General features: G+C 39.7%; 1 long non-coding RNA gene across 1 annotated transcript in view; it reads left to right on the plus strand.

Annotated features, from left to right (window-relative positions):
* The window catches only part of LOC309853866, a 354,063-nt gene extending 341,413 nt beyond the window's left edge, over positions 1 to 12,650 (plus strand). The window contains exons 5-6 of the long non-coding RNA XR_014306015.1: positions 11,694 to 11,741; positions 12,573 to 12,650. This is a non-coding gene — a long non-coding RNA (uncharacterized lncRNA). The remainder of the gene's footprint in view (positions 1 to 11,693; positions 11,742 to 12,572) is intronic.
* The last annotated feature ends 2,299 nt before the right edge of the window (positions 12,651 to 14,949 follow it).

The following is a 14,949-nucleotide window of genomic DNA, read 5'->3' on the forward strand; positions in this document are numbered from 1 at the left end:
TATGCATGTTAAAATCTAACTGTTTCCCTTAAGGAGTGAGTATTAGTGTCTCTTTTGATCAGTAAGTCAATGTTTCAACTGTGTTATCACTGCCTTCCTTGTGGCTTTTAATAATCATTCTTGAAATAGAAGTGTTTTTGCCAACATATTGGGAGATGCTCTTCTCACTTGACTGATTATTTAATCCACCCTGAAGCTGTCTGTCTGTCGGTAGGACAAGGTGTTGGTGCAGATTGAAAGCCAAGAAAGCTAAGAACGGTGCTGACGTTTTAGAGCAAATTAACTTACATAATGGCCCTGTCAATCCACCCTCCCCTCAAATTCCATTTTGTTGGTTTATACGAAACTCCATCAGTCTCTCGTTGGTTTTGCTTTCCTCCTCATGCATCAGTCAGTTATCCCAGCTTCCTCGAACCGTACTCACTGCTAGGCCTAGAGGAGTAAGTAGCCTACGGAATATAAAGAACATTTCCACCCCAGCCCCACAGGAAGTGTACGAGTGTTTTTAGACCAAATGCTTCCGCCCTAGCCAAATCCACATGTTGGATGCCTAACTCCCAGTTAGGTATTTGGAGATGGGGTCTTTGGGAGGCTGTGGATGAGCTCATGAGGGCGGTGCCCGGATGCTATTACTGTCCTTACACAAAGAAGAGGAGACATGAGAATGCTGGCTTGCTCTCTCTAGATCTCTTTCTCTCTCACCTTTCACGGGCCCAGATGCGGGAAAGGCCCTGTAAGCACACAGAGTGATGGGAGCCCCCTGCGAGCTAGGAAGAGAGTCCTCCCCAAGGACCAAGTCTGCTGGCACCTTGATTTTGGACTTCCCAGCCTCTAGAACTGTGAGAAATAAATGGTTTGTTTTTTTGTTTTTTTTTTTTTGTTTTTTTTTGTTTTGTTTTTTTTTGGTTTAAGCAACACACTCTAAAGTCTTTTGTTACAGCAGCTATAACTGACTAAGGCAGCACGTAACGTTAGACAAGAAGGTGGCTGTAAGCCAGGGAGCCAGACTGCAAACAAGGAGGTTTTTTTTTCTCAGCACTATAGGTCTGTACTCTGTTAGGACAGAGGGGACTCCTCACCCTGATTTGAGGACATCAAGGAAGGGTCCTAGAGGAAATGAAGTGGCAGAATTCCTCCAGATGAGCCTGGTGAAGCGAAACATCTTGAGCCAAAGGAAGCATGTAAGCTTCTTTGGCAAAGGAACTTAATCTAATTGTCCAATTCGGAATGATTTTCAGTGGCTGTCCTAAGTGCAACCCTGAGATAAATCTTGGAAATGAGTCCATGCGCAGCCATGATGAATTAGACGTGTCCGCCACAGTTACAGGATTTGAGGCAGTGTCTGTGTTAACTGCCATATTCAAAGAATTTACAGAATCTGGTGAGCCCAAGCACTAAGTTCCGAGTGGGCGGAGGGGGAGGTTTACACCGGGGGTACTGGAGATGGGTTAGTAAAGGGAATTGGGGGCAGATAAAAAAGACTGTGGATGTCAGGCTGAGGAAATTATACACTGTGAGAAAATTATACACTCATATATTTGGTACTCACTATATTATGTGTGAAAATCCAGTGGGACCGACTTCATTTGACTTAAGCCTATAGCGATTCCATCCGTACAATTTAGACGCTGTCAGTCACTTATCATTTCCCAAATGTTAACAGTCATTTCACACACTCTATTTTCCCGACTGCATACTGCCTTGTGTGCAGTCCATACTTCCCTAAATACTGTGTTCCCTGATTTCCCAGATCTTTTCTAAGTGTGACAGGGCAGGTATCAGAAATCTCTAAGATACTGCCATGTGCTCGAAATACAGCGGTCACAGTGGAGAGATCGTGGAGGCACAGAGATAGCACGGGCTTCTCACCATAGCTGCTTGTGACTGAGTTGGATCTCGGCGATCAGGCGAGATTTCCATATGTATAAACTGCCAGGGAGAGTGAAGAGGAAATTCTAGGCTAAAGCAAGCAATGATTCAGAGAGTAGGATGACAATGGTTGCTGCTGCCTGCTTGACAATACGTAGTCACATGTTACCGTGAAATTGTACCCTTGGAATTACAGACAGAGCCTACTAAAGCTGCTGACCCCATCACCCCACTGCCGTGCATTTGATAAACAATTATGTGTACCTGCTATTTGCTGAGCACTGAAGTGGGCTCCATTAAAACATAATAAAAATAATAATAATACAATGGAATTTAGAGTGACTGTCCTGGAGCCTATGGCTCTAAAGAAAAAGGAGAAAAAAAATGTAATAGAAAGACAGCAAGTCCAAAATGTACAGTCAAATAAAAAGCAAATTTTTACAGTGCTTTAGCTTGGTTCAAGCCCTTCAATTTCCTTGCCTGGACTGCTGCAGTATAATATCATGGCTAAGGGTAGGATCTCTGAAGCCAGACTCGTTGTGTGATCATGGGCAAGTTATTTAACCTCTCTGTACCTCAGTTTTACAATCTGTGAAATATGAATCGTAAGATTGCCTCTATCATAGGGATTTTATGGGCAGTGAAGGAGTTAAAGGCGCACTATCTTGTATTTACTATTGTTCGGTTAGTATCGCAGTTACCTCTTAACCGGTATTCCTGCTTCCCCTTGTCCCTTATGCCGTCTATACCCGCCCAACTTCCAGTGCTGTGTTTTTCCAGGGCTCTCATAGAGGTGATATACCTACACCTGCTGGATAGTTTTCAGCATGAGAGCAGTTGGATAGATGAATGTTCAGATTTCTCAGTCTAACAGATAAGGCCCCATGAGCTAGTCAATTTAACTTTCTGGGCACATGACCCTGTAACTCTCCCTTTACAATCCCTCCATGTATCCTCTTCTCCAGTCACACCTGGGTACTTGTCAGAGGAATGAAGTGACTCCCAAGGTCTGAAGGTGACAAGGATCATCAGAGAGGTTAAGTGACATTTCCAAGGATGCTCTCCGACGCCTAAGCCTTCACTGTCTGCATCAGTCCATTCTGCGCAAGTTCTGGAGAGCTGTCATTGTCCCAGCGTCGTGTGCTCACATTGTCTGCCTGTGACACCTGACTGAGCTTTTGAGGACATCTTGTCTTACTCATCTCTGAATTATCTGCACCTGGTACTAAACAGGGAAACAACATGAGAATTAATGCATGCCTGTCGAAACCAGGTAGTCATGTAGACATAGTCATTCATGGACTTATTTTTATATTAATAAGACCCTCTCTTCTAGTGCCTTAACGAACCTAAATACTATTACTGCTAAGCACGCATGTAATGCCTTAGCCATTGATGAGAAGTGCTCGTGGTGAAATTTTTTTTTTAAATAGTTTTATTTGTACTTAGTTTTCTTTTTATTTTAAAGATTTTATTTATTTATTTGACAGACAGAGATCACAAATAGGCAGAGAGGCAGGCAGAGAGAGAGGGGGAAGCAGGCTCTCCGCTGAGCAGAGAGCCCGATGTGGGGTTCAATCTCAGGACCCTGGGATCACGACCCGAGCCCAAGGCAGAGGCTTTAACCCACTGAGCCACCCAGACACCCTCGTGGTGAAATTTTTAAAGGGAATGGCAAGCTTGACAAGGATGTCCGCTGATCAGGGAGATTGGGGCCCCCGCACAAATGGTGTGGACTCTAGCCTTTCTATTTCTAACTATGGAAAAAGACAGGTAACATATCAGACTTAAAATTTCACCAAGATAGAGAGTTCTTTGGCTTGTTTCTGGTTTTAATTTAAAAAAAAGATCCTAACATCGTGTGTGTGTTGAACACCATATTATCACATACATTTCATATCCTTAGATTTTTACGTCAACCCAGAAGAAAGATGAAGCAAGAGTTATTTCTCTCAAATTACTGATGAAAAGCTTGAGGTTCAGGGAGGTTGAATGAATAGTAGAGGTGGTAACTACGAAACAAAAAAAAGAGGTGAGGGGCGCCTGGGTGGGTCAGTTGATTAAGCATCTGCCTTTGGCTCAGGTCATGATCCCAGGGTCCTAGGTTCAAGCCCCACGTCAGGCTCCCCGGGGAGAATCGTCTTCTCCATCTACCTGCCCCCACCCCCGCTTGTGCACACAAGCCTTTTTCTCTCTTTCTCAAATAAATACATAAATAATCTAAAAAAAAGAGGTGAGAGTCTTTGCAGACATCTACATGACATTGACAAGACCACCATAATAGATTAATATTCTCCTCTTGTCTGACTCAATGGGCGGGAAGAAATTCAAAGGGCAGGTAGAGAAGAGAATGGGGAGGGTCCCGTTACAATTTATCAAGTTAGGACTACCAGGACATCATTTTTTAAAGCCAAACACATGGAAACAACAACAAAAAAGCAATAGCTATTTCACTGTCTAAATGTCCTGCACCTAGTAAGTGACAGAGCCCAGAATATGTCCCAAATTTTCTGACTCCAAACTTGTACATTCTCAAAATGCTTTCCAGAATTGTGTGTTTTGCATCTGGCCTCAAAAAGAGATATGTATGTTTTAAAATTGTGAATATCCCCACAGGAGTACCCAAAACCTTAAGACCTGGCTCCACCACACAAACCCAAGAATCCAAGGGATAGCAAACAGTATTTAGTATGTATTCCCTTTTCTATTTCTCTCAATCTCTGTTTTTTTTTCTTTTTTTCTCTCCACTTCTCTTTGTCAAAGTGCTTTTTCCCCCCCTTCACACAGTAGAGTGCTAGTCAGTAATTCAAACAAAAGGAAAACATAAATGGTACTTCAGTATTAAGTCCTAGGGGACTTAAGTGATTTATATTCTCTTTCTTCAGCAATATTTGCTATAAAGCTACTGAAGGTAATATTTAGAGGAAGTGGATATTTTGCCACAATTTCACCTCTTAATCCTTAGAGCATTTCCCTGATATCTATCAGCAGTTCATAAAGACTTTAACACTTTATGAGCAATCTGTTGACTTCCCTTTGCAACGGCAAGGAAAAAAAATAAAAATAAACTCTCATCGAAGAGGACTCCATGTCTCCTCAAATGAAATTGGGAGATAAACCAAATAAAATAGGCACAAAATAATGGAAGTAAGTTTTCGTTGTTTTCACAAACTCTGCTCCAAATTTGTACATGGGGAAAATTTATTTGATTTATTGAGTTCAGTCTTTTCTGAGAAAAAGAAATTCCACAGGGATTTTTATCAACCTATGTCGAGGATGTTAACCGAAGATGATGATTATTGTTTCAACATATTAGTGGGGGGAGGCAGAGAGAGATACAATAATATAATACTGTTTGTACCTGAAGACGAAAAGCATTTCTGCTATGTCCACTGGCATAGGTTATACTGTTCCAATTCTTTATAACTCCCAGACCTGACATTTATATTTTTAAGAGTTGATTTTATAGGAAATCAAAGTAGAGAAATCTGGAACATTTGATATTGAATAAAAACTTTAAGCTCAGAAATAGTACTTTAAATGTGTATACCTCCAAGTTTAAGGGGACAATTTACTTGCTAATAGTACATTGAAAGGCTGCTGATTTAATGCAGTGCAGTTTTTTTTTTCTTCTCTCCAAGCTGCAGTCATTTATGTCATTCTGTGTCAGTTTTTTTAATGTCTGTACACCATCTGTGTGATATAATTTTTCAATCAACTCCCTTCTTTAAGAATGTAAACATTTGTTTTGAAAGGGAACTTTGTATCTATACCCAAGAATAAGAAAATTATTTGCCCTTGCCATAAATACAAGGTAAGTTTAGAAATAAAATAAATGAATGCAAAAAAAAAACAATGTTCTTACATTCTAACAAGGCACTTGGAGTCCGCTTAAGGCTCTGAGCCTGAGGCCAGCATTTTGCTTGTTAGAGGCCAGCAATGACAGGGAACTGAAACGTCCCCTCTGGACATAATGAGAGGGTTGAAAGAGAAGTGGAAAGCAAGTAACTTTCCCACCAAGTGATTCGGTGATATTTATTCCCCATGTCTGTGTCCCGTCGGAATCACCACCTGTAGTAAGGCGCGCCACCTGTAGTAAGGCAAACGCCGGCGTCTCCTAACAAGTCTGGTCTGGGCAGCCAAAGGTGCAATTCCTTTTGGAGTCTCACATTCTTCATCTGAAAAAGGGAGATCTTACCTGCCTTTCTGAATGGTAAATACCAATATGTACTGGTTGTTCAATTAGTTGTAGTTTCTGTCAGCCCTCAAAACGGATTACTTTTCCTTCTCTCCTACAAACACAAAGACTCCATTCATCCCTGTCCTCACTCTTTACATATCCTTTCTTCGTATAAAAACTCCCTTCTTCTTAAACTTGTGTAATTCACTCATTTTTGCTAGAAGATTCTGAGGCTTTTGCAGTCCTGAGGAAATCGAATCGTATATCCAGACAGATTCCATAAGGTTATCTGCCTGTTCTAGTGAAAGCTACACTGGGAAAATAAATAGAAAAATGGGACAAAAAATACTGGTAATATAATAAAATACACGTTAGCCATCTCTGTGTAGGGCAAAGTGGAAAGATTTGGAGAGCAAATGAGACTTTGAAATCAAAATGAGACTATGAATTCACATCATTTGGGTGTAAGATCATGGGGAAAAAAAAAATAAGTTCCTCTTCTTAAGGCAAAAACAGCTTTAAAGTCCCATTAGGCTCCTTTAAAAAGGCTTCTTGAACATCAAATATCTTTTCCAAAACACTTCATTGATTTAAGTGTAAATTAATCAGTAATGCATGGTTTCCATTACCCTTAGAATACACAAGGATTTTTACATCAGATGCAAAATGTCTTTCCTGTTTTCCATCTCCTCAAAATTGGAAAGGGTGCTTTAGGTACTCAAAACTGACTGAAAAGTGCTAAGCCTTGCCCTTGATTCTTGCAAAGCCTAAGTGGTGATTTTGGCACGAGATTTCTTTGGTCGTCTATATGAATACTAAAGGAACAGGCTTTCTTAGAATTCCAAATGGAAAGGAAGTAATTAATAAGCCGTGCGACCTTGGTGATCTTTCCAGACAGCAGCAGAGCATCTCAGGAAAAGATCTCAGATTGGTTTCCCTGGCTTCAACTCTGACTGGATATTTCTGGTTTCCTCATCTGAAAAATGGGGGTACTGGACAGGGTCCATTTATCTTGCAGCTTGCTGTGGGATAGATTCGAGATGATAAATCAACAAAAAGTTATTGAGCATCTTTTCTGTGCTACTGGGGATTCAAAGATAAATGGACCGAATACTTGTCTGTGGTCTTCAAGGAACCTCCTAGCTCTGGAAGAAGAAAGCAGTCTGGGTATCTATGAGAGTTCTATCTTTGGGCTGGGATGACATGTGTGAGTCTAAAGGCTACAGAGACCGTGTACTCTGCCCAAAGGGTCACTAACTTCCTGAAAGGAAACTTGTCTTGTTGACACTCAAGTACTACATTATACAGCACAAGGAGCAGACAGATTCACAGGAATACTCGATGCCATTATCATCATTATTACTGCTGGTATCTCTACTACTATTATGCAAATCAGCAGTTGGGATGTGAATTATTTCCTGATGTTCACTCTTAATCGTGTCAGTTGGAGGAATGATTTTTCCCCCCAGTCGTTCAGCCTTAGTCTGTTACCTGCACTGTTCTATTTCTGCTCTAAGAGATTGAGTTTCCTGGTTTTGTTTCCTTTCACTGTGTTTTGCTCTCCCCTTTTCTCCCTCTCTCTTTTCCAGTGAAATCTGTTATCCTTGTTGAGCTCCACGTACCAGTCTGCTGAACCATCTGATTTTTCTAATTCCAAATCTGGGTCTATTTGTAGCTAACTGTTGACAATAAGACCATAGTTATCTTTGCAGTCATATTCATTTATTCATTATCTTAAATAATACAATTCTTGAACATTGACTCTGTGTCAGGCTTTGGGCTAGGTTTACATACACAGATAGGGATAATAGAGTCTCTGCTGTCAAGGAGCTCAGAACCAATCTAGTGAGTGAGGCAGACAAATAAACATAAAATGATAGGACAGGGGGTTTTGCCTCTAGGGGTGGGCAAAGAGGAGTAAAGGTGTATAAATGGGGACATGCGTGAAGACTTAAGATTGTAAGTCATATCTGGAAAGAAAAGATCCACCTGGAAAGAAAAGATGGCTACTATTTGTTGAAACGCACCCTAAGAGAGGAAGAAAGCCATTTCTCCACGCTTAGGGTCTGTTCAACAAGCTAATTCCAATTGGATTGCCGGAGTATAGAACCAAGCCTAATGGCAGTTCCAAGCAGTGTCTCTGGGGAGCTTGGATTCCTTTATAATTACCAGAAGCACCTCAGGAACACATCTCCAAATAAACATGCAATCTATGTCGAAACAGTGTTCTTGCTGTGCAAATTCATGATTCATGTTCTAGGCAAGTGTCCTGAAGGAACCACACCATTTTACTCAGCCTGACTCCGACATTTCTGACCCCCGAGTTCTTCTCCTAAGACCTTTCCACATATAAGGATCTTCAGGCTCTAGGGTCCAAACTCCATGGCTTCCAGATAGTTGAATCTATGAAAAGTCCCCAGAGTTCATCAATGAGGAAATGATTTGGGGTTGTCCCACTATTTACAAGATGATTCTCCTCTGAAGCCCTCCTCTGGCCAAGGACTCACCTACAAAATGTTCAGAACACTACTATGAAGACTAGTGGCCCATCCTTTTGCCTGTCTAAATTCTAATACTCTCCTGACTTAAAACAGCATATTTCACCAGAGAAGTAGGCGAACTCTCCTTCCATTAGGACATAGGCCCTGGCCCTTTTTTTCCTATCATTTATGCCTTGAGAACCCATTATTTCTTCTCTAGTTCGTTAAATGCAAAAATATCAGTCCATATTTCTTTGCCAGATCATGAGATTGAAGCAGGCCTCTTTCTAACGTTAGCTGTCTTTCATCTTTTGTTAATTAGGGCGGGGGATGAAATAGGGGAAAAGGCCCCACAATTTTAATCTTCAAGAAGGAACACAGTTGCATGAACAAGGTATAAACTGCTTTAAAAAAATGGTGATTTGAAGATGAAAGGCTGATTTTCCTGGAGCTCAGAATGTGTTGGAGAACAGCGAATGATACTAAAGGACGAACTGAGGTCTGACTGAATGCCCTGTGCAGCCACAAGACAGAATTGTACAATTAAGAGTAGCCTCACTGTAGGGATCTTGGATGGATCTGTTCTCTGGCCATCTGCTCTTTTCAGGTAGGTATTGATAGGCTTGCCTGAGAGGCAACTAACATGTATACTGAGAACTAGACATTTTTTTTTTTTCTTTCACTGCATCCTTTAATGCAACAACTCATCAAGCATGCAATACCTTATGCACAAAGCCACACAAGACTCAGAGTGGTTATAAAACTGGTTAACCCGCTAACTGGTCTAATTCACAGAAGCACTTCTGTGTTGAGCCAGGATTTGAAACCAGATCTATGACTCCAAATGTCTTGCTCTTTCTGGCAGGTTTCATACCTCCTAACCCTCAAGTTAACATTTTCAAAGGAACAAGGATTAGTTTCGCTAGTGCATAGACCAATAGATTGTGCTCTGAACTGATAGTGGAGAGATGAGCAAGGCCAATTGAGATTTAGAGAAGTGAAACACATTTCCCTTCACAGTTTCTTCATCTGAAAAATTAGGAGGTTATTGAAAATGATGCAATATATGCCTACCAATCCCTAGAGTGCCCAGCAAGATATTAAATACTCACTCTAAGAACACTTAGCATAACTCCTAGCACCACTTATCACTTTCTATTGCAGAAAAGTGATTCTAGGTCTTATGTAATTTGGGGGAAGAAAACGACTGGATGAAAAATAACGTGTTCCCTGCTCGGACACAATGAGAGAATTTGGGGGAAGAAGGTCAAAATATCATTATGGGGGAAAAAAGAAGAAGAAGAATGAGGACAAAATTGAATAGGCTCCTTCCTTTTAGCAAGTCACATGTATTTGTTTCCTCTGCTTTTGGAGAATGCAAGTCAGTCTTTTAAACCTGCGCTTGAAATGAGTTGTTTCTGTTTGGGATTTCCTGCCAGAAGACACCAGAGGATGTTTTAGGGTGCATCCGAAAGTACGAGAGTACAATTATTATTTTTCTTAAGTTGTTGTTTTTATCTGATTCCCCAACAATCCTCATTCCAAAAATCGGCATCACACAAGAGCTGCTTTGAAGGGGCCTCTGGGGCTGCATCAGTGAGCTAAACTCCAGGGTGCTAAAATAATTCAAGCAAGACAAGACAGATTATTAGACTGAGCAGATATTAGGTGAAGGGAGTAAATGTAATCTCAACAGAAAATGAAAGTAGACCTTTATTGGACTGCATTAATTTGGATCTAAGTACCTGAAGTATTTTTTTCCAACCTGTCTTCCAACTTCCTATCTTGAAGATTATTCAGATTGTTAGCTTAATGGTTTTTCCCTGGGTCATATTTACAGGAACAAGTGACAACCTGTCAAACCCTTTAATGACCAAGGATGTAGGATCTGGTGTTGGTGTTTTTTTTTTTCCCAAGGATGAGAATATATATATTTCCATTATATATATATATATATATATATATATATATATACACATATATAATATTGACATATATTATATATATAATATTTATATATTATATAACCTTAGGCTCTTAAGTCAAAAGTCTTACCCAGTGCTTTTCCTATAAAATGAAGACATGGAACAGGATGGTCTCTAAAGGACCCTTTGGCTCGGAAAACATGTGACTCTATGAAACTGAGGATGAGGAAATAATACATCTTCTCACCTCATAAGATTATTGTTGCAAGGATCAAATAAAAGAGCTGCTGCTTTTAGAAATATATGAAGGGTTATACAAATTTAAATAGTAATAGCAGAAGTGTGCCTTAACCTTGGACTCCAGTACTAAGGAGTAAGCAAGACTTCGGAGGCCATTTGGTTTCATTATTCTCCAAATGGTCTTCAGAATGGTGTTTGTGATGCTGAGTTGGAATCACCTTACTTGCTTTAAAAAACAACAACAACAAAAAAACCCCCACATTCTCAGGGTTCCTGGCTGGCTTAGGCAGAAAAGCATGTGACTCTTGATCTCAGGTTCATGAGCTCAAACCCCACTTTAAGTGCAGAGATTACTTAAATAAACTAAAAAAACAAAAACAAAACAAAACAATCCCAAAAAACAAACAAAACAAAAAAACCCATCAAAAAAACACATCCTTATTGGAAAGCCAGATTCAGTTGGTTAACCATGGAATCTGAGATCTATATTTACAAAACCACATGCAATTAAAGGTTCTGATTGGTTTGGGAGTGCATAATGTTAAGTTTATTTTATATTACAGTGTGCGTCCCTTCCATAATGAGGTGGTACATTATTTAAAAATAGTTTTAGTCACTTATTAGTATTTTAATACCGAGAGATAGTACTAAGCTATAATTTTGAAAACCCTGGGTTGAAATTGTACTGTTTAACTTGTTAGCTGTGTGACCTTGAGCAAAATACTTAACTTCTCTGAGACTCTTTAAAGGATATCAACAATGCCCTTTTCATTCACAGTGCCTTAATAAAAGAGACACCATATGTAAAGAAACAAATGGAATGTGTTATAATGTTAGCTCACCTTGCTCTTACCCTCTAAAATATCATAGCTATTAGGGGATTGGTAAAACACAGTGCTGCATAATAATCATACTATTAGTAAATAAATCTCTGAGTTACCTAACAGGTGTTTAGATGTTCTACCATCTGAACAGATGCCAATGCATGTTTGTTTACAGGTACCTGCTTCTCTCTCCAAGACTAAGTGTTTAGTGGGTGGCGTTTGGGTGAGTAAAATTACCTTCTGTTATTGTTAGCTTATTTCAAAATTTAGGGAGATATGCCCAAATGTATGTCTTGTAGGAATTTCGCCTTACCATTTAGCTGTATTTATTCACACACAGTCATGTTTGCAAAAGCAAGTACATTTTTCTTCTCCAAATATTCTTTCCCATTTCCTACCATTCCAAGTCTCTGGAGCCAAGCCACTATTTACAATAGAGTTGTTTTAACGACATGTTTATGAAAATACAGATCCTGATCACAGTTTCCCTCCGGACGACCAAAGAGAATTTGAAACCCTGTTAGTAGATGTGAGATAAAAGGCGGGTTCAACTGGATATCATATTGTATCTGAGAAGCTGATATTGTTTTATAAACCTCAATTAGGCCTCATACCACCCCCCTGAGGCAAGAAAGAAGTATTATGCACTTTTATGGAGACAGACAGTGAAAACCCATGGAGAGGTTAATCAATTTGCATCACATATCTCAGAACTGGGCTGCAGTGAGTTAGGAACAAAACGGAATTTCTTCCTAGGGAGCAACTTACCTTCTTTTATTTGCCTGATTACTACAGTGTATGAAACTTCTGGAAAATTATGATGAATGTTCCAAAGAGACCCCTGAGAAAGGATTAGCATTTGTTTCCCAGTTTAGTAAATGAGTGATTTGTTTTTCATGCAAAAGCAACAGCACCTTTTTTGTTTTGCCAAACACTTTGGTGGAAATGACCCCTTGGAGGAAGGGGAAAAGGGAAAGCAGAGCAATGCAGGAATTAGGAAAGCAATTGGCAGAATATTTCTTTTTCTTTCTTCTTTCCACCTCTTTGGACATAGCAACCTGCGCAGATACTGCACGCTAGAGGGCACTTGAGGTAGAAGGAAAAAAGTCTCGACACTGCTCTAACAGGACCAGTTGCCTTTGCAAGCCGAAGCCGACAGCCTAAAAGCAGGGCTTCCTGTTTTCTCCACGGCAGGCTGTTTCTGATAAACGAACGAACACCGACAACAAAAAAATCCTTAGGTAGGACTATGCAGCTCAGACTCATCAAGAAATTCTGTTCATATTCTTGGTCATGTAGTTTCGTTTCAACTTCTTGGAGCATTTGTCAAATGTATTTGTGACATTCTTCTAATACCCAACTTGATCACAGCTCATCAGAACTATCAAATCCATTTGAGGCGTAAGAAGAGATATGATGGGCTCCCAGCACCCCCTACCCTCACCCCATACTCTGCCACCTATACAGGGGTCAGGAGATATGAGCCTAAAGGTGCAAATTGCAAAGGACGGTAATCTAAACCAGTCTTAAGATCAATTAAATTTAAGTATTATATGTAATAGAGAGTACTGTCTGATAAACCAAACAGCTGTTACCCCATGGCTCCCACTTTCACAGAGGGGTCTGGAATCTTAATCTAGTGGTTGCTCAGTTTCAGAAAACAAAAATGAAAAGACAACACAACAAAAACAAACCAAAAATGCTAAGTGTATCATCTACAAAACCCGGGCTGGCGTATTTTTATAGCTTTGTTCCAGTCGCCTCAAATCTATCTACTGCCCCCTCCACCTTGTGTTTCTGTGCAGAAGCTGGATTGGAGCTTATCTCTTTTCTAGCACCTGGGAAGATGGGAGATAAGGCCATTTTGAACAACTTCTCCAAAATGCTTTCAGCACAGATGTGGTTTTCAGAAAGTGTTTACACCTCCATTTACGGAAAATATAATGGCAAGCTCATGATTAGTAATTGCAGTCAATATTAAGAGATCCAGGCCTAATTTCAGGGACAGCTAAATCCAGGAGTCAAGAAACACAGAGCATCACACGTCTGAATACCAAGCTCAGTGATGATTTGACGCCAAGAATCCATCAACACTTCTAAAGAAATCAGTCTAGTTTTTCAGATCCTGTAATAAATAGTGGTGAAGGAATCACATGATTTAGTGTGCATGCAATTTTCTTTCTTTTTTTTTTTACTTTATTTTTAAGATAGTATTCTGTCTTAGAATATTCCAAGACAAAAACAGTAAGTATTCATAAAATACACCACTTTATATTTATTCTTCTCTCTCTCTCTCTCTCAAAAAAAAAAAAAAAAAAAAAAATATATATATATATATATATATCACCTGAGAAAGGAAAAGCCTAAGGCAGTGGTTCTCAAAATATAGCAAGCAACAGAATCCCCTGGAGCGTTTGTTAAAACCCAGATTGCTGAGCCCCACCCAGATTCAGGGTATGAGAATTTGCATTTCTAACAAGCCTCTGAAGATGGGGAGGCAGTGTCTGGTCCCGAGATCAGTGTGAGCACCACTGTCATTGCTCACATTCACTTAATTTGAGCACTAATCACATCTTTTCATGATTTTAGTAAAGAGGCTGATTTAAAACAAACTCTTGAAGAAAAACTTTCCTACATGTACTCAAACATTTACAAACTTCTTAAAACTGCCTTCTTAATTTTTGTCATTCATGTGATTTACTCTCCAATATCAGAATTCAAATTAAGATTTCAATGTTTCTTTTGCCTGATGCCACATTTGCTACATTACTTCTTACAACCCCTGCCCTCCCCTGCCCCCCCCCCCCAAAGAAGGCAGGGTGGTTTTCAGATTTCTTCATTGGGATTTTGTAACATGAAATTGGGGAGAAGGACTCTGCATTCCTGGAAAATATATCAATTGGTATTACATTTCTGTTTTGGCCTTCTTCATATTTCTTTCATTTAAATTTTTATTTTAAAATACCCCAGGCAGGAATTACATTGTGAAATATTTTCACTCATGGAATTTACACTTCTCAACCCTCCCAGGAGGAGGAAGCCCACAAATTCATTAATTAATCTAAATTTAAAAGGAAGCCAAGAAACCTACACGTTCTCACCATTATTCCATGGTAAACACCTATTTTTGTGTGTTTTTTTTAGTTTATTTCAGTTAATTATGCAGTCAAATGCTCTACCCCTGAGCTATACCCCCTATTTCAATTAATTATGTACTGAAAAAATAGAAGAACAAAGGTTTGCATCTTAATGTAGCAAAGAATAGGTATGTTCCATTCTACCATTTTCTGCTCCAAGGAGAGAAGGTGGAGTCTCCTTATTTTTCCCACCTCTTGCCAGGGTCTGCTTCCTATAAGCCAGCCGATTCTTCACTCTCCAACTAGCCAGTCACTTGGTTTACTGTCTGCTTTAGTCACAATTATAACCCAAGG

Source organism: Mustela nivalis (genome assembly GCF_964662115.1).
Source record: "Mustela nivalis genome assembly, chromosome: 18".
Classification (NCBI taxonomy): domain Eukaryota; kingdom Metazoa; phylum Chordata; class Mammalia; order Carnivora; family Mustelidae; genus Mustela; species Mustela nivalis.